Raw genomic sequence first — 24202 nt, 5'->3', positions numbered from 1 at the left:
AACAATATATATAAAACATTAATATATCATAAAACTATATATATGTCTCTCCTTAATAAAATATATATATATTCTGTATTCCTCTCTCCGCTATTAATATCCGTTGTATTTCCGCTAATATAATAATAAAACTGTAATAATCCGCGTATCCTAAAATCCGCTATATGAAACATTTATATATAAAACGCTGTCTTCTCTATAAAACTCTCTCTCTCCGCTATCTATATCCATTATCTCTAAAATATGTATATCATTCTCTGTAAAAACTCTATATATAAACTCTCTCTCTCCGCTGTCTCTCTCCGCTGTCTCTCTCCACTGTCTCTCTCCGCTGTCTCTCTCCGCTGTCTCTCTCCGCTCTCTCTCTCCGCTGTCTCTCTCCGCTGTCTCTCTCCGCTGTCTCTCTCCGCTCTCTCTCTCCGCTGTCTCTCTCCGCTGTCTCTCTCCGCTCTCTCTCTCCGCTGTCTCTCTCCACTGTCTCTCTCCGCTCTCTCTCTCCGCTGTCTCTCTCCGCTGTCTCTCCCTCCGCTGTCTCTCTCCCCGCTGTCTCTCTCCGCTGTCTCTCTCCGCTGTCTCTCTCCGCTTGTCTCTTCCCCTGCAGTCTCTCGCTGTCTTCCGCTGTTCCTTCCGCTGGCTCTCTTCCTCTCTCTCTCCGTCGTCGTCTTCCTGCTGTCCCTTCACTGTCTCTTCCACTGTCTCTCTTCTCTGCTGTTCCCCTTCTCCCGTCTTCTCCGCTGTCTTCTTCCCTGCTGTCTTCCGCTGTCTCCGCTGTCTCTCTCCTCTCTCTTCCGCTGTCCCTCTCTCTGTCTCTCTCCGCTGTTCCCTCTCCACTGTCTCTCTCACTCGTCTCTCTCTCCGCTGTCTCTCTCCGCTGTTCCCTCCACATCTGTCTCTCCCGCTGTCCCTCTCCCCGCTGTCTCTCTCCATCCGTCTCTCCGCTCTCTCCGCTGTCTCTTCTCCGCTGTCTCTCTCCGCTGTCTTCTTCCGCTGTCTCTCTCCCGCTGTCTCTCCACTGTAATATCCACTGTCTCTCTCCGCTCTCTCTCTCTCCCATAAAACATCTCTCTCCGCTGTCTCTCTCCGCTGTCTCTCTCGCTGTCTCTCTCCTCTCTCTCTCCGCTGTCTCTACCGCTGTCTCTCTCCACTGTCTCTCTCCGCTGTCTCTCTCCGCTCTCTCTCTCCGCTGTCTCTCTCCGCTGTCTCTCTCGCTGTCTCTCTCCCCGCTGTCTCTCTCCGCTGTCTCTCTCCGCTGTCTCTCTCCCCGCTGTCTCTCCCCGCTGTCTCTCTCCGCTGTCTCTCTCCGCTGTCTCTCTCCGCTGTCTCTCTCCCCTGTCTCTCTCCGCTGTCTCTCTCCGCTGTCTCCACTGTCTCTCTCTCCGCTCTCTCTCTCTCCGCTGTCTCTCTCCGCTGTCTCTCTCCGCTGTCTCTCTCCCCGCTGTCTCTCTCCGCTGTCTCTCTCCGCTGTCTCTCTCCCTCTCTCTCCCCTCTCTCCGCTGTCTCTCCGCTGTCTCTCTCCACTGTCTCTAAACCACTGTCTCTCTCCGCTCTCTCCCCGCTGTCTCTCTCCGCTGTCTCTCTCTCCGCTGTCTCTATCTCCGCTGTCTCTCCGCTGTCTCTCTCTCCGCTGTCTCTCTCTCCGCTGTCTCTCTCCACTGTCTCTTCCACTGTCTCTCTCCGCTGTCTTCTCTCCACTGTCTCTCCCCGCTGTCTCTCTCTCCACTGTCTCTCCCATGTCTCTCTCCGCTGTCTCTCTCTCCGCTGTCTCTCTCCCTGTCTCTCTCTCTCCCCGCTGTCTCTCTCCGCTGTCTCTCCGCTGACTCTCCCCGCTGTCTCTCTCTCCAGCTGTCTCTCTCTCTCCCCGCTGTCTCTCTCCGCTGTCTCTCTCCGCTGACTCTCTCCACTGTCTCTCCTCTGTCTCTCCGCTGTCTCTCTCCGCTGTCTCTCTCTCCGCTGTCTCTCTCTCTCCCCGCTGTCTCTCTCCACGTGTAATAAAACGTGTCCTAAAACTCTCCGCTGTCTCTCTCCCCGCTGTCTAAAAACGCTGTCTCTCTCCCGCTGTCTCTCTCTCCGCTGTCTTCTCAAACTGTCTCTCCCTTGCTGTCTCTCCCCGCTGTCTCTCCCGCTGTCTCTCTCTTCGCTGTCTCTCTCCGCTGTCTCTCTCCGCTGTCTCTCTCCGCTGTCTCTCCCCGCTGTCTCTCCCGCTGTGCTTGTCTCTCTCCGCTGTCTCTCTCCGCTGTCTCTCTCTCCGCTGTCTCTCTCCGCTGTCTCTCTCCCCGCTGTCTCTCTCCGCTGTCTCTCCGCTGACTCTCCCCCGCTGTCTCTCTCTCACTGTCTCTCCCGCTGTCTCTCTCCGCTGTCTCTCTCTCGCTGTCTCTCTCTCCCCGCTGTCTCTCTCCGCTGTCTCTCTCTTTGTCTCTCCCCGCTGTCTCTCTCCAGCTGTCTCTCCCGCTGTCTCTCCCCTGTCAATGTCTCTCTCCCGCTGTCTCTCCCGCTGTCTCTCTCCGCTCTCTCTCTCCGCTGTCTCTCTCCGCTGTCTCTCCCGCTGTCTCTCTCCGCTGTCTCTCTCTGCTGTCTCTCTCCGCTGTCTCTCCCGCTGTCTCTCTCCGCTGTCTCTCTCCGCTGTCTCTCCCGCTCTCTCTCTCCCCGCTGTCTCTCCCGCTCTCTCTCTCTCCACTGTCTCTCTCCGCTGTCTCTCTCCGCTGTCTCTCTCCGCTGACTCTCTCCGCTGTCTCTCTCCGCTGTCTCTCTCCGCTGTCTCTCTCCCCTGTCTCTCTCCGCTCTCTCTCTCCGCTGTCTCTCCCCGCTGTCTCTCTCCGCTGTCTCTCTCCCGCTGTCTCTCTCCGCTCTCTCTCTCCGCTCTCTCTCTCCGCTGTCTCTCCGCTGTCTCTCCGCTGTCTCTCTCCGCTCTCTCTCTCCGCTGTCTCTCTCCGCTCTCTCTCCCCGCTGTCTCTCTCTCTCTCTCTCTCCGCTGTCTCTCTCCTCTCTCTCTCTCTCCGCTCTCTCTCTCTCCGCTCTCTCTCTCCGCTGTCTCTCTCTCCGCTCTCTCTCCGCTGACTCTCTCCGACTGACAACCTCCCGCTGACTCTCTCCGCTGTCTAAAACCCGCTGTCTCTATCTCTCTCTAAAATCTCTCTAAAATATCTATATATCCGCTCTCTCTATCCGCTATATAAAACATTAATATATCACCTGTCTATCTAAAATCTCTAAAATCTCTCTCTAAAAGCTCTCTCTCTCCATCTCTCCTCTCCGCTGACTCTAAAACGCTGTCTCTCTCACTATCTCTCTCCCTCTCTCTCTCTCTCTCCCCTCTCTCTCTCCGCTCTCTCTCCTCGCCTATCTCTCTCCGCTCTCTCTCTCGCTGTCTCTCTCAAGCTCTCTCTCTCTCTCCGCTGTCTCTCTCCATGTCTCTCTCCGCTCTCTCTCTCCGCTCGCTCTCTCCTGTCTCTCTCACTGTCTCTCTCCCGCTGTTCTCTCTCTTTCTCTCTCTCTTCCGCTGTCTCTCCCGCTGTCTCTCCCGCTGTCTCTCTCTGCTGTCTCTCCTCTCTCTCTCTCTCACTGTCTCTCTCCTTCTCTCTTCTCCGCTCTCTTCCGCAGTCTCCTCACTGTCTCCTCCCGCTCTCTCTTCCGCTGACTCTCTCTCTCCGCTGTCTCTCTCCGCTGTCTCTCTCTCCGCTCCCTTCTCTCCCCGCTATCTCTCTCCACTGTCTCTTCTCCTCTCTCTCTCTCCGCTGTCTCTCTCCGCTGTCTCTCTCTCCGCTGTCTCTCTCTCTCGCTCTCTCCCCCGCTATCTCTCTCTCCACTGTCTCTCTCCGCTCTCTCTCTCCGCTGACAACTCTCCCGCTGTCCCTTCCGTAAAATTGTCTCTCTAAAATCTTATATCTCTTCTCCGCTCTGAAACATTAATATAAGAGCCAATATCCGCTCTAATATATGAAACATATATAAAATCTGTAATCTTCTCTGCTTCCAAATCTGCTGTCTCTCCCTGCTGTATCTCTCCCCATTAATCTCTCCCGCTGTATCCTTTCCGCTATATCTCTCTGTATATATCCATGTCTCTCTCCGCATATATCTCTCTCTCTCCGCTGTATCTCCGCTGTCTCTCCCCGCTATATCTCCACTGTCTCCTCCGCCATATATCTCTCCGCTGATATTCCTCCGCTGTGTCTCTCCGTCGCTGTATATATCTCCATCTCTCTCTTAAATATATCTATCCGCTGTATCTCTCCGCTCTTCCACGCTGTCTCTAATAAAAAACATCTCTCCGCTCTCTCTCCCTTTGTCTCTCCCCGCTGTCTCTCTCCGCTGTCTCTCTCCGCTGTCTCTCTCCGCTGTCTCTCTCCGCTCTCTCTCTCCGCTGTCTCTCTCCGCTGTCTCTCTCCGCTGTCTCTCTCCGCTGTCTCTCTCCGCTGTCTCTCTCCCCTCTCTCTCTCCGCTGTCTCTCTCCGCTGTCTCTCTCCACTGTCTCTCTCCGCTCTCTCTCTCCGCTCTCTCTCTCCGCTGTCTCTCTCCGCTGTCTCTCTCCCCCGCTGTCTCTCTCCCTGTCTCTCCCCCGCTGTCTCTCTCCGCTGTCTCTCCCCACTGTCTCTCTCCGCTGTCTCTCTCCCCGCTGTCTCTCTCCCCGCTGTCTCTCCCGCTGTCTCTCCCCGCTGTCTCCCCACTGTCTCTCTCTCGCTGTTCTCCCCCGCTGTCTCTCTCCCCGCTGTCTCTCAACGCTGTCTCTCTCCGCTGTCTCTCCCCGCTGTCTCTCTCCCCTCGCTGTCTCTCTCTCCGCTGTCTCTCCCCGCTGTCTCTCCCCACTGTCTCTCTCCCCGCTGTCTCTCCCGCTGTCTCTCTCCCCGCTGTCTCTCTCCGCTGTCTCTCTCCCCTCTCTCTGCTGTCTCTCCCTGTCTCTCTCCGCTGTCTCTCACTGTCTCTCCGCTCTCTCTCTCCGCTGTCTCTCTCCTGTCTCTCTCCGCTGTCTCTCTCCCCGCTGTCTCTCTCCCTGTCTCTCTCCGCTGTCTCTCCTTTGTCTCTCTCCGCTTGTCTCTACTCTGCTGTCTCTCTCCGCTGGTTCTCTCTCCGCTGTCTCTCTCCGCTGTCTCTCTCCGCTCTCTCTCTCCGCTGTCTCTCTCCGCTGTCTCTCTCCACTGTCTCTCTCCGCTGTCTCTCTCCGCTGTCTCTCTCCGCTCTCTCTCTCCGCTGTCTCTCTCCGCTGTCTCTCTCCCCGCTGTCTCTCTCCCCGCTGTCTCTCTCTCCGCTGTCTCTCTCCGCTGTCTCCTCTCCTCTCTCCGCTGTCTCTCTCCGCTGTCTCTCTCCACTGTCTCTCTCCACTGTCTCTCTCCGCTCTCTCTCTCCGCTCTCTCTCCGCTGTCTCTCTCCGCTGTCTCTCTCTCCGCTGTCTCTCTCCGCTGTCTCTCTCTGCTGTCTCTCCCCGCTGTCTCTCTCCCCGCTGTCTCTCCCGCTGTCTCTCTCCCCGCTGTCTCCTCTCCGCCTGTCTCTCTCCGCTGTCTCTCTCGTCCCTCTCTATCCGCTGTCTCTCTCCGCTGTCTCTCTCCACTGTCTCTCTCCGCTGTCTCTCCCCGCTGTCTCTCCGCTGTCTCTCTCTCTCCGCTGTCTCTCTCCGCTGTCTCCTAAAACGCTGTCTCTCTCCGCTGTCTCTCTCCCGCTGACTCTTCTCCGCTTGTCTCTTCCGCTGTCTCTCTCCGCTGTCTCTCTCCGCTGTCTCTCTCTCCGCTGTCTCTCTCCACTGTCTCTCTCCGCTCTCTCTCTCCACTGTCTCTCTCCACTGTCTCTCTCCGCTGTCTCTCTCCCCGCTGTCTCTCTCCCGCTGTCTCTCTCTCCGCCTGTCTCTCTCCGCTGTCTCTCTCTCCGCTGTCTCTCCTTGTCTCTCTCTCCGCTGTCTCTCTCCGCTGTCTCTCTCCGCTGTCTCTCTCTCCGCTGTCTCTCTCTCCTTTGTCTCTCTCTCTCCACTGTCTCTCTCCGCTGTCTCTCTCTCCACTGTCTCTCCTCGCTATATCTCTTTAATCTCTCTTCGCTGTATATAAAACGTATATCTCTAAAACGATAACTATATAAAACATTAATATCTATAAAACATTCCCCAAAAACATTAATCTCTAAAACATTAATATATAAAACCAAAATCCTATATATCTCCATTCTATATAAGCCTTCCCCACTGTATATATCCGCTGTCTCAAAACATTAATATCTCTCTACTCTCTCTCCGCTCTCTCTCCGCTGTCTCCTTTCTTCTCTCTCTCTCCGCTCTCTCTCTCTCCTCTGTCTCTCCGCTCTCTCTCTCTCCTCTGTCTCTCTCCGCTGTCTCTCTCCTCCTCCTCTCTCCGCTGTCTCTCTCCGCTCCCCACTGTCTCTCCACTGTCTCTCCCCGCTGTCTCTCTCTCCACTGTCTCTCCCGCTGTCTCTCTCCGCTGTCTCTCTCCGCTCTCTCTCCGCTGTCTCTCTTCCCGTCTCTCTCTCCGCTGTCCTCTCTCGTTCCTCCCCGCTGTCTCTCTCCGCTGTCTCTCTCTCCGCTGTCTCTCTCTCTCTAAAACTCTCTCTCTCCGCCTCTCCCACTGTCTCTCTCCGCTCTCTCTCTCCGCTCTCTCTCCGCTGTCTCTCTCCACTGTCTCCACTGTCTCCTCCGCTGTCTCTCTCCCCGCTCTCTCTCCCCCTCCTCTCTCTGTCTCTCTCTCGCTGTCTCCGCTGTCTCTGCTGTCTCTCTCCACTGTCTCTCTCTCGCTGTACCCTGTCCTCTCTCCACTGTCTCTCTCCGCTGTCTCCTCTCCTGTCTCTCTCCGCTGTCTCTCTCTCCACTGTCTCTCTCCGCTCTCTCTCTCCGCTCTCTCTCCGCTGTCTCTCTCCGCTCTCTCTCTCTCCTCTCTCTCTCCTCTGTCTCTCTCCGCTGTCTCTCCCCGCTGTCTCTCTCCGCTGTCTCTCTCCGCTCTCTCCTCTCTCTCTCCGCTGTCTCTCTCCGCTCTCCCCGCTGTCTCTCTCCGCTGTCTCTCTCCTGCTGTCTCTCTCCTCTCTCTCTCCGCTCTCTCCTCTCTCCGTCTCTCTCTCCTCTGTCTCTCTGTCTCTCTCCGCTGTCTCTCCGCTGTCTCTCTCTCCCCTCCTCTCTCTCTCCCTGTCTTCTCTCTCCCTCTTTCCCCCACTGTCTCTCACTGTCTCCGCTTGTCTCTCTCCGCTGTCTCTTCTCGCTGTCTCTCTCCGCTGTCTCTCTCCGCTCCCCTCCCTGTCTCTCTCCGCTGTCTCCCTCTATCCTCCCTCTCTCCGCTGTCTCTCTCCGCTCTCTCCCCACTGTCTCTCTCCGCTGTCTCTCCGCTCTCTCTCCGCTCTCTCCGCTGTCTCTCTCTTCTCTCTCTCTCCGCTGTCTCTCTCCTCCGCTGTCTCTCTCTCCGCTGTCTCTCCCCGCTGTCTCTCTCTCTCCGCTGTCTCTCCGCTGTCTCTCCGCTGTCTCTCCCGCTGTCTCTCTCTCCGCTGTCTCTCTCCACTGTCTCTCTCCGCTGTCTCTCTCCGCTGTCTCTCTCTGCTGTCTCTCTCCGCTGTCTCTCTGCTGTCTCCTGAAACTGTCTCTCTCCGCTGTCTCTCCCCGCTGTCTCTCCTCCGCTGTCTCTCTCCGCTGTCTCTCTCCTCTCTCTCTCCGCTCTCTCTCCGCTGTCTCTCTTCCGCTATATCTCCCGCTGTCTCTCTCCGCTGTCTCTTCTCCGCTGTCTCTAATAAAACGTATATAAAATATAAAAAATATATATAAAGCATTCTATATATATCCGCTGTATATATCCGCTGTATCTCTCTCTGCTCTTCTGATTCTTCTATAAAATGTTCCTATATAAATGTGTAAAAATATTCCGTGTTACTCTCCGCTGTCTCTCTCTGCTGTCTCTCTCTGCTGTCTTCCGCTGTCTCTCCCGCTGTCTCTCCCCGCTTTCTCTCTTTCCCGCTGTCTCTATAAAACGTCTCTGTCTCTCTCCCCGCTGTCTATCCCCGCTCTCTCTCCCCGCTGTCTCTCCGCTGTCTCTCTCCGCTGTCTCTCTCCGCTGTCTCTCCTCCGCTGTCTCTCTCCGCTGTCTCTGTCCAAGAGCATCTAATGTCTCTCTCCGCTGTCACTCCCGTATATATGTCTCTCTCCGCTGTCTCTCTCTTCGCTGTCTCTCCCCGCTGTCTCTCTCCGCTAATCTATAAAACCTGTAAAACTGTCTAAAACGCTGTAAAAACATTAATATATATCTATAAAACTGCCCTTCCGTGTCAAGGTCTCTCCCCGCTGTCTCTCCCCGCTGTCTCTCCCCGCTGTCCCCGCTCTCTCAAACGCTGTCTCTCCCCGCTGTCTCTCCCCGCTGTCTCTCTCCGCTGTCTCTCTCCGCTGTCTCTCCTGCTGTCTCTCCCCGCTGTCTCTCTCCGCTGTCTCTCTCCGCTGTCTCTCCTGCTGTCTCTCCCGCTGTCTCTCCGCTGTCTCTCCCCGCTGTCTCTCTCCGCTGTCTCTCTCCGCTGTCTCTCCCCGCTGTCTCTCCCCGCTCTCTCTCTCTCCGCTGTCTCTCTCCTCTGTCTCTCTCCTCTCTCTCTCCGCTGACTCTCTCCGCTGTCTCTCTCCTCTCTCTCTCCGCTCTCTCTCCGCTCTCTCTCTCTCCTCTGTCTCTCTCCGCTCTCTCTCCCCTCTCTCCGCTGTCTCTCCGCTGTCTCTCTCCGCTGTCTCTCTCCGCTCTCTCTCCGCTCTCTCTCCGCTCTCTCTCTCTCCGCTGTCTCTCTCCGCTGTCTCTCTCCGCTGTCTCTCTCCGCTGTCTCTCTCCGCTGTCTCTCTCCGCTCTCTCTCTCCGCTGTCTCTCTCCGCTCTCTCTCTCCGCTCTCTCTCTCCGCTGTCTCTCCCCGCTCTCTCTCTCTCTCTCTCTGCTATCTCTCTCCTCTCTCTCTCCGCTATCTCTCTCCTCTCTCTCTCTCCGCTATCTCTCTCCTCTCTCTCTCTCTCCGCTGACTCTCCGCTGACTCTCTCTCGCTGACTCTCTCCGCTCTCTCTCTCTCCGCTGTCTCTCTCCGCTCTCTCTCTCTCTCCCTCCTCTCTCCGCTGTCTCTCTCCTCTCTCTCTCTCCTTTCTGTCTCTCTCCGCCTCTCTCTCTCTCTCTCCGCTATCTCTCTCTCCTCTCTCCGCTATCTCTCTCTCTCTCTCTCTCCCTCTATCTCTCTCCTCTGTCTCTCTCCGCTGACTCTCTCCGCTGACTCTCTCCGACTGCTGACTCTCTCTCTCTGTCTCTCTCCGCTCTCTCTCTCCGCTGTCTCTCTCCTCCGCTGTCTCTCTCCGCTGTCTCTCTCCGCTGTCTCTCTCCGCTGTCTCTCTCCGCTGTCTCTCTCTCCGTCTCTCTCCGCTCTCTCCCACTCTCTCTCCGCTCTCTCTCTCCGCTGTCTCTCTCTCCGCACGCTCTCTCTCTCTGTCCTCCTCTCTCTCTCCGCTGTCTCTCTCCGCTCTCTCTCTCCGCTGTCTCTCTCCCCTCCCTCTCTCCCTGTCTCTCTCCGCTCTCTCTCCGCTGTCTCTCTCCGCTATCTCTCTCCGCTGTCTCTCTCCGCTCTCTCTCTCCGCTGTGTAAATATCTCCGCTCTCTCTCCGCTGTCTCTTCTCCATGTCTCTCTCAAAGCTCTCGCTGTCTCTCTATATATGTCTCTCTCTCCGCCTGCTCTCTCCGCTGTCTCTCCCTCCGCTGTCTCTCTTTCCGCTCTCTCCGCTCTCTATCAGCTGTCTCTCTCTCCGCTGTCTCTCTCCGCTGTCTCTCTCCGCTGTCTCTCTCCCCTCTCTCTCCCTCTTCTCTCCGCTCCGCTGTCTCTCCGCTGTCTCTCTCTCTCTCCTCTCTCTCTCCGCTCTCTCTCTCCTCTCTCTCTCCGCTGTCTCTCTCCCCTCTTTCTCTCTGCTGTCTCTCTCCGCTCTCTCTCTCCTCTCTCTCTCCGCTCTCTCTCTCCCCTCTTTCTCTCCCCAGTCTCTCTCCGCTCTCTCTCTCCTCTGTCTCTCTCCCCTGTCTCTCTCCGCTTGCTCTCTACGCTCACTCTCTCCGCTCACTCTCTCCGCTCTCTCTGAGCTCTGTTGCTCTCTCTCTCAATTCAAGGGGCTTTATTGGCATGGGAAACATATGTTAACATTGCCAAAGCAAGTGAAGTAGATATTAAACAAACGTGAAATAAACAATCAAATGGAACAGTAAACATTACACTCACAAAAGTTCCAAAAGAATAAAGACATTTCAAGTGTCATATTATATATATACAGTATTGTAACGATGTGCAAATGGTTAAAGTACAAAAGGGGAAATAAATAAACATAAATGTGGGTTGTATTTACAATGGTGTTTGTTATTCACTTGTTGACAGGATATGCTGCTGTGATGGCACACTGTGGAATTTCACCCAGTAGATATGGGAGTTTATCAAAATTGAGTTTGTTTTCAATTTTTTTGTGGATCTGTGTAATCTGAGGGAAATATGTCTCTCTAATATGGTCATACATTGGGCAGGAGGTTAGGAAGTGCAACTCAGTTTCCACCTCATTTTGTGGGCAGTGTGCACATAGACTGTCTTCCCTTGAGAGCCAGGTCTGCCTATGGCGGCCTTTCTCAATAGCAAGGTTATGCTCACTGAGTCTGTACATAGTCAAAGCTTTTCTTCATTTTAGGTCAGTCACAGTGGTCAGGTATTCTGCCACTGTGTACTCTCTGTTTAGGGCCAAATAACATTCTAGTTTGCTCTGTTTTTTTGTGAAATCTTTCCAATGTGGCAAGTAATTATCTTTTTGTTTCCTCATGATTTGGTTGGGTGTAATTATGCTGTCCTGGGGCTCTGTGTCTGTTTGTGTTTGTGAACAGAGCCCCAGGACCAGCTTGCTTAGAGGACTCTTCTCCAGGTTCATCTCTCTGTAGGTGATGGCTTTGTTATTGAAGGTTTGGGAATCGCTTCCTTTTAGGTGGTTGTAGAATTTATCGGCTCTTTTCTGGATTTTGATCATTAGCGGGTATCGGCCTAATTCTGCTCTGCATGCATTATTTGGTGTTTTACGTTGTACACGGAGGACATTTTTACAGAATTCTGCATGCAGAGTCTCAATTTGGTTGTCTCATTCAGTGAATTCTTGGTTGGTGAGCGGACCCCAGACCTCACAACCATAAAGGGCAATGGGTTCTATAACTGATTCAAGTATTTTTAGCCAGATCCTAATTTGTATGTCAAATTTTATGTTCCTATTGATGGCTTAGAAGGCCCTTCTTGCCTTGTCTCTCAGGTCGTTCACAGCTTTGTGGAAGTTACCTGTGGCGCTGAGGTTTAGGCCGAGGTATGTATCATTTTTTGTGTGGTCTAGGGCAACGGTGTCTAGATGGAATTTGTATTTGTGGTTCTGGCGACTGGACCTTTTTTGGAACACCATTATTTTGGTCTTACTGAGATTTACTGTCAGGGCCCAGGTCTGGCAGAATCTGTGCAGAATTTCTAGGTGCTGCTGTAGGCTCTCCTTGGTTGGGGACAGATCTAGGTGCTGCTGTAGGCTCTCCTTGGTTGGGGACAGATCTAGGTGCTGCTGTAGGCCCTCCTTGGTTGGGGACAGATCTAGGTGCTGCTGTAGGCCCTCCTTGGTAGGTGACAGAAGCACCAGATCATCAGGAAACAGTAGACATTCGACTTCAGATTCTAGTAGGGTGAGGCCGGGTGTTGCAGACTGTTCTAGTGCCAATTCATCGATATATATATCAAAATCAAATCAAATCAAATGTATTTATATAGCCCTTCGTACATCAGCTGTTTGAAAAGTTTTATAGCCCATGTCCCTTCACAGGGGCGGGCCACTGATTGAGCAGAGCCATATCTTATGAAAACCCAAATCTCACATTTTAGAAGCTAAAATCACATTTCATCCCATCACAAATAATTTAATATTCAAACATTTAAATTGAACAACAATTCCATATGAATCCGATAACTCTGATGTGTAGACTTTCCCCTGTAGAGTCATCTTATCATTGATGAGAATGTCTCAGATGACAACCAACCTGTTTTTTGTGGTGTCTTGTGATGATTTGGTTGGGCCAGATTTTCTGATTGCTGTCCTGAGGCTCTATGGGGTTGGTTTGGGTTAGTGAACTGAGCCTCAGAACCAGCTGGCTGAGGGGACTCTTCTCTTGTTTCATCTCTTGACATTGTAGAGCTGTGTGATGGAATGTTTTGGGATCACTTGTTTTTAGATTGTTGTAAAATCTGATGTCTCTTTTTTCTATTAGAATGAGGAGGGTATTGGCCCCATTCTGCTCTACATGCGTTATTTGGAGTTTTTCTTTGCACTTGCAAAACTCTGCATGCAGTATTTCGATTGGATGTTTGTCCCGTTTAGACAGTGGACCCCATACTTCACTGACATACAGAGCAATTGGTTCTATAACTTATTGGACACTTTGAGACAGATTCTAATTGTAATTTTGATTTTAATTTTCCTTTTAATTGCATAGAATGCTCTTCTTGCTTTGTCTCTCAGCTCATTCACAACCATGTGAAAGCTACCTGTGTTGCTGATATTTAGTCCTAGATACATGTCGTTTTTTTGTGTGTTCTAATAGAACTCTGTCCAAATATAATTTATATTTGTCATCCTGATTTCCAGACCTTTTTTGGGATTTCTTTAGATCCATTTTTTTAGGATAACTGTCAGAGCCCAGATCTGACATAACCTGTGCAGATGAACTAGATACTACCTCCTTAGACAGCAGCACCAGGTCATTTGTGTACAGCAGACACTTGATTTTGTGTAGGGTGAGACCAGGTGCTGCAGATTCTTCTAATGTTTTGGCCAATTCATTAATGTCGATGTTAACCTGTTGCGACGAGCAATCCCGTATCCGGGATCCTATTTATAGCCTTAGGCTCATTAGCATAACACAACTTTAACTATTCATGAAAATCGCAAATGAAATTAAATAAATATATTAGCTCTCAAGCTTAGCCTTTTGTTAACAACACTGTCATCTCAGATTTTCAAAATATGCTTTTGAACCATAGCTAAACAAGCATTTGTGTAAGAGTATTGATAGCCTAGCATAGCATTAAGCCTAGCAACATTTTCACAAAAACAAGAAAAGCATTCAAATAAAATCATTTACCTTTGAAGAACTTCAGATGTTTTCAATGAGGAGACTCTCAGGTAGATAGCAAATGTTCAGTTTTTCCAAAAAGATTATTTGTGTAGGACAAATCGCTCCGTTTTGTTCATCACGTTTGGGTAAGAAAAAAAAAGAAAATTAAGTAATTACAATGCAAACTTTTTTCCAAATTAACTCCATAATATCGACAGAAACATGGCAAACATTGTTTAGAATCACTCCTCAAGGTGTTTTTCACATATCTATCGATGATAAATCATTCGTGGCAGTTTGGTTTCTCCTCTGAAGAAAATGGAACGCGCATGGACCTGGAGATTGCGCAATAATTTTGACGGAGGACACCGGGCGCACACCTGGTAAATGTAGTCTCTTATGGTCAATCTTCCAATGATATGCCTATAAATACGTCACAATGCTGCAGGCACCTTGGGGAAACGACAGAACGTGCTCATTCCTGGCGCATTCACAGCCATATGAGGAGACATTGGAACACAGGGCATTCAAAATCTGGACCATTTCCTGTATGAAATTTTATCTGGGTTTCGCCTGTAGCATTAGTTCTGTGGCACTCACAGATAATATCTTTGCAGTTTTGGAAACGTCAGAGTTTTTTCTTTCCAAAGCTGGAGATTACGCAATAATTGCGACGGAGGACACCAAGCGAGCACCTGGTAGATGACGTGTAAAATGGTCACTCTTCCAATGATATGCCTACAAGATACGTCACAATGCTGCAGACCCCTTGGGGAAACGACAGAAAGTGTAAGCTCATTCTTGGCGCATTCACAGCCATATAAGGAGACATTGGAACACAGCGCCTTCAAAATCTGGAGCATTTCCTGTTTGAAATGTAATCTTGGTTTCGCCTGTAGCATCAGTTCTGGGGCACTCACAGATAATATCTTTGCAGTTTTGGAAACGTCAGAGTTTTTTCTTTCCAAAGCTGTCAATTCCATGCCATAGTCGAGTATCTTTTCGTGACAAAATATCTTGTTTAAAACGGGAACGTTTTTTATCCAAAAATTAAAAGAGCGCCCCCTATCTCGAAGAAGTTAAATAGTGTTGGACTTATTGGACAGCCCTGTTTCACTCCACGTTCCTGAGAGACTGAGAAAAGAAGTCTGTTTGCTTGTTGCCAATTTCAACCGCACATTTGTTTTTAGCTGATTGATTTAATAACAGCATATGTTTTCCCTCCAATACCACTTTCTATTAGTTTAGAAAATAACTTTGTGACAAATTTAATCAAATTCTTTCTTGAAGAATACAAAACACGGGTAGATTGTGCCTTTGTTTTGGTTTACTTGTTTGTCAATTAGTGTGGAGCGTGGAAATGTGGTCTGTTGTACAGTAGTTTGTTAAGAATCTGTCTCATTTAGTCTGCCAATTATGATTCTGATTTTCCCAAAGTTGCTATTAACGCAAATTCCTCTGTAGTTATTTGGGTCAAATTTGTCTCCATTTTTATAGGTTGATCAATCCTTGGTTCCAAATGGTGGTCTGTACATTTGATCATTTATTTTAAAATACCATCAGCACCACAGGCCTTTCGGGGTTGGAGAGTGCATAGATTTTCCAATAATTATTATTCTGTAACCACAGGATTCTGACTGTCTTTGACTGCTGATTCAAGGATTTGTAATTTATATCTTTATGTTCTGGGCTCTTTGTTATATTGCTGTAGAGGTTTGCAAAGTGATTTATCCACATATCCCCATTTTGGATAGCCAATTCCTCATGATGAGGTTTGTTTACGTTATTCAAATTCTCCCAGGTTTGATTCTATGGATTCAATTACATCCAGCTGATTTTTAATGTGCTGTTCCTTTTCTGTTCTTAGGGTGTGTTTGTATTTCATTAGTGTTTCCCCATATTGAAGGTGTATATTTTTGTTGTCCGTGTTTTTGATGAGATATATTTCTCCTTTCGGTTACTAGTCCAACGCTTTAACCACTAGGCTACCTGCTATTTGGGCTGCAATTTCTGAGGCTGGTAACTCTAATGAACGTATCCTCTACAGCAGAAGTAACTCTGGGTCTTCCTTTCCTGTGGCGGTCCTCATGAGAGACAGTTAACTCTAATGAACGTATCCTCTACAGCAGAGGTAACTCTGGGTCTTCCTTTCCTGTGGCGGTCCTCATGAGAGACAGTTAACTCTAATGAACGTATCCTCTACAGCAGAGGTAACTCTGGGTCTTCCTTTCCTGTGGCGGTCCTCATGAGAGACAGTTAACTTTGAACGTATCCTCTGCAGCAGAGGTAACTCTGGGTCTTCAGTTCCTGTGGCGGGCTTCAGAAGACAGTTTCTAATGAACGTATCTCTGCAGCAGAGGAACTCTGGGTCTTCCTTTCCTGTGGCGGTCCTCATGAGAGACAGTTAACTCTAATGAACGTATCCTCTGCAGCAGAGGGAACTCTGGGTCTTCCTTTCCTGTGGCGGGCTTCATGAGAGACAGTTTCATCATAGCGCTTGATGGTTTTTGCGACTGCACTTGAAGAAATGTTCAACGTTCTTGACATTTTCCGGATTGACTGACATTCGTATCTTAAAGTAATGATGGACTGCTGTTGTTTCTCTTTAAACTTATTTGACCTGTTGCCATAATACGGACTTGGTCTTTTACCAAATAGGGCTTCTTCTGTATACCACCCCAACCTTGTCACAACACAACTGATTGGCTCAAACTCATTAAGAAGGAAAGACATTCCACCAATGAACTTTTAACAAGGCACACTGCATTCCAGGTGACTACCTCATGAAGTTGGTTGAGAGAATGCCAAGAGTGTGCAAAGCTGTAATTGAGGCAAATGGTGGCTACTTTGAAAAATATCAAATTTATTTATATAGCCTTTTTACATAAACTGATTTCTCAGAAACCCAGCCTAAAACCCCAAACAGCAAGCAATGCAGGTGTAGAAGCACGGTGGCTAAACTCCCTAGAAAGGGCAAAACCGAGGAAGAAACCTAGAGAGGAACCAGGCTATGAGGGGTGGCCAATCCTCTTCTGGCTGTGCCGGGTGGAGATTATAACGGAACATGGCCAAGATGTTCAAATGTTCATAAATGACCAGCATGGTCAAATAATAATAATCACAGTAGTTGTCGAGGGTGCAGCAAGTCAGCACCTCAGGAGTAAACGTCAGTTGGCTTTTCATAGCCAATCATTAATAAGAGTATCTCTACCGCTCCTGCTGTCTCTAGAGAGTTGAAAACAGCAGGTCTGTGACAGGTAGCACATCTGGTGAACTGGTCAGGGTTCCATGGCCACAGGCAGAACAGTTTAAACTGGAGCAGCAGCACAGCCAGGTGGACTGGGGACTGCAAGGAGTCATCATGCCAGGTAGTCCAGAGGCATGGTCCGAGGGCTCAGGTCCTTCGAGAGAGAGAATTAGAGAGAGCATACTTAAATTCACACAGGAATTAGAGAGCGTACTTATTAAAATCACACAGGACACCGGATAAGACAGGAGAAGTACTCCAGATATAACAAACTGACCCTAGCCCCCCGACACATAAACTACTGCAGCATAAATATTGGAGGCTGAGACAGGAGGGGTCAGGAGACACTGTGGCCCCATCCCCGATGATACCCCCAGACAGGGCCAAACAGGAAGGATATAACCCCACCCACTTTGCCAAAGCACAGCCCCCACACCACTAGAGGGATATCTTCCACCAACTTAACATTCTGAGACAAGGCCGAGTATAGCCCACAAAGATCTCCGCCATGGCACAACCCAAGGGGGGGCGCCAACCCAGACAGGATGACCACAACAGTGACTCAACCCACTCAAGTGACGCACCCCTCCTAGGGACGGCATGAAAGAGCACCAGTAAGCAAGTGACTCAGCCCCTGTAATAGGGTTAGAGGCAGAGAATCCCAGTGGAGAGAGGGGAACTGGCCAGGCAGGGACAGCAAGGGCGGTTCGTTGCTCCAGAGCCTTTCCGTTCACCTTCCCACTCCTGGGCCAGACTACACTCAATCATATGACCCACTGAAGAGATGAGTGTTCAGTAAAGACTTAAAGGTTGAGACCGAGTTCGCGTCTCTCACATGGGTAGGCAGACCATTCCATAAAAATGGAGCTCTATAGGAGAAAGCCCTGCCTCCAGCTGTTTGCTTAGAAATTCTAGGGACAATTAGGAGGCCTGCGTCTTGTGACCGTAGTGTACGTGTAGGTATGTACGGCAGGACCACATCAGAAAGATAGGTAAGAGCAAGCCCATGTAATGCTTTGTAGTTTAGCAGTAAAACCTTGAAATCAGCCCTTGCCTTAACAGGAAGCCAGTGTAGGGAGGCTAGCACTGGAGTAATATCATCACATTTTTTGGTTCTAGTCAGGATTCTAGCAGCCGTATTTAGCACTAACTGCAGTGTATTTAGTGCTTTATCCAGGTAGCTGGAAAGTAGAGCATTGCAGTAGTCTAACCTAGAAGTAACAAAAGCATGGATTAATTTTTCTGCATCATTTTTGGACAGAAAGTTTCTGATTTTTGCAAAAATAAAAAAAAAACTGTCCTTGAAACAGTCTTGATATGTTCGTCAAAAGAGAGATTAGGGTTCAGAATAACGCCGAGGTCCTTCACTATTTTATTTGAGACGACTGTACAACCATCTAGATTAATTGTCAGATTCAACAGAAGATCTCTTTGTTTTTTGGGACCTAAAACGAGCATCTCTGTTTTGTCCGAGTTTAAAAGTAGAACGTTTGCAGCCATCCACTTCCTTATGTCTGAAACACATGCTTCTAGCGAGGGCAATTTTCGGGCTTCACCATGTTTCATTGAAATGTGCAGCGGTGTGTGTCATCCGCATAGCAGTGAAAGTTAACATTATGTGTTTTACCATCCCTAAGAGGTAAAATATATAGTGAAAACAATAGTGGTCCTAATACTGAACCTCGAGGAACACCGAAATTTACAGTTGATTTGTCAAATATATTTTGATTTGTTTAACACTTGGTTACTACATGATTCCATATGTGTTATTACATAGTTTTGGTGTCTTCACTATTTTTCTACAATGTAGAAAATAGTAAAAATGATATTAATAAAGGACAACCCTTGAATGAGTAGGTATTTTACTATTTTCTGCATTATTTACTGAGGAGGTACTTCCGTCTGGCCACCATAAAAGCCTGATTGGTGGAGAGATGGTTGTCCTTCTGAAAGGTTCTCGGGAGCCCAGAGTGACCATTGGGTTCTTGCTTACCTTTCTGACCACGGCCCTTCTCCCCCAATTGCTCAGTTCGGCCGGGCGGCCAGCTCTAGGAAGTGTCTAGGTGGTTACAAACTTCTTCCATTTAAGAATGATGGAGGCCACTGTGTTCTTCAGAACCTTCAATACTGCAGACATGTTTTGGTACCCTTCCCCAGATCTGTGCCTGGGCACAATCCTGTCTCGGAGGTCTAGAGACAATTCCTTTGACCTCATGGCTTGGTTTTCGCTCTGACATGCACTGTCAATCAATCAATCAATCAATCAATCAATCAATCAATCAATAAATCAATAAATCAATAAAATGTATTTATAAAGCCCTTTTTACACCTATGCCTAACACCCCAAATGGCAAGCAATGCAGATGTAGAAGTACTGTGGGAGCATATATAGACAGGTGTGTGCCTTTCCAAATCATGTCCAATCAATTGAATTTACCACAGGTGGACTCCAATCAAGTTGTAGAAACATCAAGGATGATCAATGGAAACAGGATGCACCTGAGCTTTATTCAGAGTCTCATAGCAAAGGGTCTGAATACTTATGTAATTAAGGTACACTACCATTCAAAAGCTTGGGGTCACTTAGAAATGTCTTTGTTCTTGAAAGAAAAGCACATTTTATGTCCATTAAAATAACATCAAATTGATCAGAAATACAGTGTAGACATTGTTAATGTTGCAATTGACTATTGTAGCTGGAAACGGTTGATTCTTTTAACAGAATAGGCCCATTATCAACAACCATCAGTCCTGTGTTCCAATGGCACGTTGTGTTAGCTAATCCAAGTTTGTCATTTTAAAAGGCTAATTGATCATTAGAAAACCCTTTTGCAATTATGTTAGCACTGCAGACAGCTGTTGTCCTGATTATAGAAGCAATACAACAGGCCCTGTGCTTTTCTTTTTTTTTTTTAAAAGGACATTTCTAAGTGACTCGTAACTTTTGAACGGCAGTGTTGTTTTAAAAAACTGCAATCCATTGTAGAATAAGGCTGTAACAAAACAAAATGTGGAAAAAGAGGTTTGAATATTTTCCCAATGCACTGTCCCTGCCTTGATGTTATAGCCAGTGGAAACTTCTAGCTGAAATAATGCTTCCAAATGGCAGAAAGTGTAATAAATCATGTATGGACTGATGGAATTGGGAGATATGGATCCGAAGTCCAACTTTGGGGTCTCAGGTTATGATTCTGTCCCATCAGAGCTTCATGTGACTGACTGACTGGCTGACTGACCATCTGACTGTCTGCCTGAATTAATCACTTGTATACTGACTGACTGACTGACTGACTGAATGTCTGCCTGACTGAGTGACTGTCTGCCTGACTGAGTGACTGAATGTCTGCCTGACTGAGTGACTGTCTGCCTGACTGAGTGACTGTCTGCCTGACTGAGTGACTGAATGTCTGCCTGACTGTCTGTCTGTCTGTCTGTCTGTCTGTCTGTCTGTCTGTCTGTCTGTCTGTCTGTCTGTCTGTCTGACTGAATGACTGTCTGCCTGACTGAGTGAATGGCTGACTGTCTGCCTGAATTTATCACTTGTATACTGACTGTCTGACTGACTGAGTGAATGGCATGTGTCTCTTGCCATGAGCAGACTGACTCAGCTGTGACCATCCTCTGTGGATGGTCTGTACAATAGAGTGGGTCCTCTCTAGGTAATGATACAACCACTTATCAGTCAGAGTGGGTCCTCTCTAGGTAATGATACAACCACTTATCAGTCAGAGTGGGTCCTCTCTAGATAATGATACAACAACTAGCTGTCAGAGTGGGTCCTCTCTAGATAATGATACAACCACTAGCTGTCAGAGTGGGTCCTCTCTAGATAATGATACAACCACTAATCTGTCAGAGTGGGTCCTCTCTAGGTAATGATACAACCACTAGCTGTCAGAGTGGGTCCTCTCTAGATAATGATACAACCACTAATCAGTCAGAGTGGGTCCTCTCTAGATAATGATACAACCACTAATCAGTCAGAGTGGGTCCTCTCTAGATAATGATACAACCACTAGCTGTCAGAGTGGGTCCTCTCTAGATAATGATATAACCACTAGCTGTCAGAGTGGGTCCTCTCTAGGTAATGATACAACCACTAGCTGTCAGAGTGGGTCCTCTCTAGGTAATGATACAACCACTAGCTGTCAGAGTGGGTCCTCTCTAGATAATGATACAACCACTAGCTGTCAGAGTGGGTCCTCTCTAGGTAATGATACAACCACTAGCTGTCAGAGTGGGTCCTCTCTAGATAATGATACAACCACTAGCTGTCAGAGTGGGTCCTCTCTAGATAATGATACAACCACTAGCTGTCAGAGTGGGTCCTCTCTAGATAATGATACAACCACTAGCTGTCAGAGTGGGTCCTCTCTAGATAATGATACAACCACTAGCTGTCAGAGTGGGTCCTCTCTAGATAATGATACAACCACTAGCTGTAGTGGGCTAGTCAGATACAACCACTAGCTGGGTGGGTCCTCTCTAGATAATGATACAACCACTAGCTGTCAGAGTGGGTCCTCTCTAGATAATGATACAACCACTAGCTGTCAGAGTGGGTCCTCTCTAGGTAATGATACAACCACTAGCTGTCAGAGTGGGTCCTCTCTAGGTAATGATACAACCACTAGCTGTCAGAGTGGGTCCTCTCTAGATAATGATACAACCACTAGCTGTCAGAGTGGGTCCTCTCTAGATAATGATACAACCACTAGCTGTCAGAGTGGGTCCTCTCTAGATAATGATACAACCACTAGCTGTCAGAGTGGGTCCTCTCTAGATAATGATACAACCACTAATCAGTCAGAGTGGGTCCTCTCTAGATAATGATACAACCACTAGCTGTCAGAGTGGGTCCTCTCTAGATAATGATACAACCACTAGCTGTCAGAGTGGGTCCTCTCTAGGTAATGATACAACCACTAGCTGTCAGAGTGGGTCCTCTCTAGGTAATGATACAACCACTAGCTGTCAGAGTGGGTCCTCTCTAGATAATGATACAACCACTAGCTGTCAGAGTGGGTCCTCTCTAGATAATGATACAACCACTAGCTGTCAGAGTGGGTCCTCTCTAGATAATGATACAACCACTAGCTGTCAGAGTGGGTCCTCTCTAGATAATGATACAACCACTAGCTGTCAGAGTGGGTCCTCTCTAGATAATGATACAACCACTAGCTGTCAGAGTGGGTCCTCTCTAGATAATGATACAACCACTAGCTGTCAGAGTGGGTCCTCTCTAGATAATGATACAACCACTAATCAGTCAGAGTGGGTCCTCTCTAGGTAATGATACAACCACTAGCTGTCAGAGTGGGTCCTCTCTAGGTAATGATACAACCACTAGCTGTCAGAGTGGGTCCTCTCTAGATACAACCACTAATGATACAACAACCACTAGCTGTCAGAGTGGGTCCTCTCTAGGTAATGATACAACCACTAGCTGTCAGAGTGGGTCCTCTCTAGGTAATGATACAACCACTAGCTGTCAGAGTGGGTCCTCTCTAGATAATGATACAACCACTAGCTGTCAGAGTGGGTCCTCTCTAGATAATGATACAACCACTAGCTGTCAGAGTGGGTCCTCTCTGTAATGATACAACCACTAGCTGTCAGAGTGGGTCCTCTCTAGGTAATGATACAACCACTAGCTGTCAGAGTGGGTCCTCTCTAGATAATGATACAACCACTAGCTGTCAGAGTGGGTCCTCTCTAGATAATGATACAACCACTAGCTGTCAGAGTGGGTCCTCTCTAGATAATGATACAACCACTAGCTGTCAGAGTGGGTCCTCTCTAGATAATGATACAACCACTAGCTGTCAGAGTGGGTCCTCTCTAAGATACAACCAATGATACAACCACTAGCTGTCAGAGTGGGTCCTCTCTAGATAATGATACAACCACTAGCAGTCAGAGTGGGTCCTCTCTAGATAATGATACAACCACTAGCTGTCAGAGTGGGTCCTCTCTAGATAATGATACAACCACTAGCTGTCAGAGTGGGTCCTCTCTAGATAATGATACAACCACTAGCTGTCAGAGTGGGTCCTCTCTAGGTAATGATACAACCACTAGCTGTCAGAGTGGGTCCTCTCTAGATAATGATACAACCACTAGCTGTCAGAGTGGGTCCTCTCTAGATAATGATACAACCACTAGCTGTCAGAGTGGGTCCTCTCTAGGTAATGATACAACCACTAGCTGTCAGAGTGGGTCCTCTCTAGATAATGATACAACCACTAGCTGTCAGAGTGGGTCCTCTCTAGATAATGATACAACCACTAGCTGTCAGAGTGGGTCCTCTCTAGGTAATGATACAACCACTAGCTGTCAGAGTGGGTCCTCTCTAGGTAATGATACAACCACTAGCTGTCAGAGTGGGTCCTCTCTAGATAATGATACAACCACTAGCTGTCAGAGTGGGTCCTCTCTAGATAATGATACAACCACTAGCTGTCAGAGTGGGTCCTCTCTAGATAATGATACAACCACTAATCAGTCAGAGTGGGTCCTCTCTAGATAATGATACAACCACTAGCTGTCAGAGTGGGTCCTCTCTAGATAATGATACAACCACTAGCTGTCAGAGTGGGTCCTCTCTAGATAATGATACAACCACTAGCTGTCAGAGTGGGTCCTCTCTAGATAATGATACAACCACTAATCAGTCAGAGTGGGTCCTCTCTAGGTAATGATACAACCACTAGCTGTCAGAGTGGGTCCTCTCTAGATAATGATACAACCACTAGCTGTCAGAGTGGGTCCTCTCTAGGTAATGATACAACCACTAGCTGTCAGAGTGGGTCCTCTCTAGGTAATGATACAACCACTAGCTGTCAGAGTGGGTCCTCTCTAGGTAATGATACAACCACTAGCTGTCAGAGTGGGTCCTCTCTAGGTAATGATACAACCACTAGCTGTCAGAGTGGGTCCTCTCTAGGTAATGATACAACCACTAGCTGTCAGAGTGGGTCCTCTCTAGGTAATGATACAACCACTAGCTGTCAGAGTGGGTCCTCTCTAGATAATGATACAACCACTAGCTGTCAGAGTGGGTCCTCTCTAGGTAATGATACAACCACTAGCTGTCAGAGTGGGTCCTCTCTAGATAATGATACAACCACTAGCTGTCAGAGTGGGTCCTCTCTAGGTAATGATACAACCACTAGCTGTCAGAGTGGGTCCTCTCTAGGTAATGATACAACCACTAGCTGTCAGAGTGGGTCCTCTCTAGATAATGATACAACCACTAGCTGTCAGAGTGGGTCCTCTCTAGATAATGATACAACCACTAGCTGTCAGAGTGGGTCCTCTCTAGATAATGATACAACCACTAGCTGTCAGAGTGGGTCCTCTCTAGATAATGATACAACCACTAGCTGTCAGAGTGGGTCCTCTCTAGATAATGATACAACCACTAGCTGTCAGAGTGGGTCCTCTCTAGATAATGATACAACCACTAGCTGTCAGAGTGGGTCCTCTCTAGCTGTAAGTGGGTCCTCTCTAGATAATGAACCACTAGCTGTCAGAGTGGGTCCTCTCTAGATAATGATACAACCACTAGCTGTCAGAGTGGGTCCTCTCTAGGTAATGATACAACCACTAGCTGTTAGAGTGGGTCCTCTCTAGATAATGATACAACCACTAGCTGTCAGAGTGGGTCCTCTCTAGATAATGATACAACCACTAGCTGTCAGAGTGGGTCCTCTCTAGGTAATGATACAACCACTAAGCTGTCAGAGTGGGTCCTCTCTAGATAATGATACAACCACTAGCTGTCAGAGTGGGTCCTCTCTAGATAATGATACAACCACTAGCTGTCAGAGTGGGTCCTCTCTAGGTAATGATACAACCACTAGCTGTTAGAGTGGGT

This window comes from Oncorhynchus keta, chromosome 21 (assembly GCF_023373465.1).
Source record: "Oncorhynchus keta strain PuntledgeMale-10-30-2019 chromosome 21, Oket_V2, whole genome shotgun sequence".
Classification (NCBI taxonomy): Eukaryota; Metazoa; Chordata; class Actinopteri; order Salmoniformes; family Salmonidae; genus Oncorhynchus; species Oncorhynchus keta.
Note: the sequence above shows the minus strand (reverse complement) of the source record.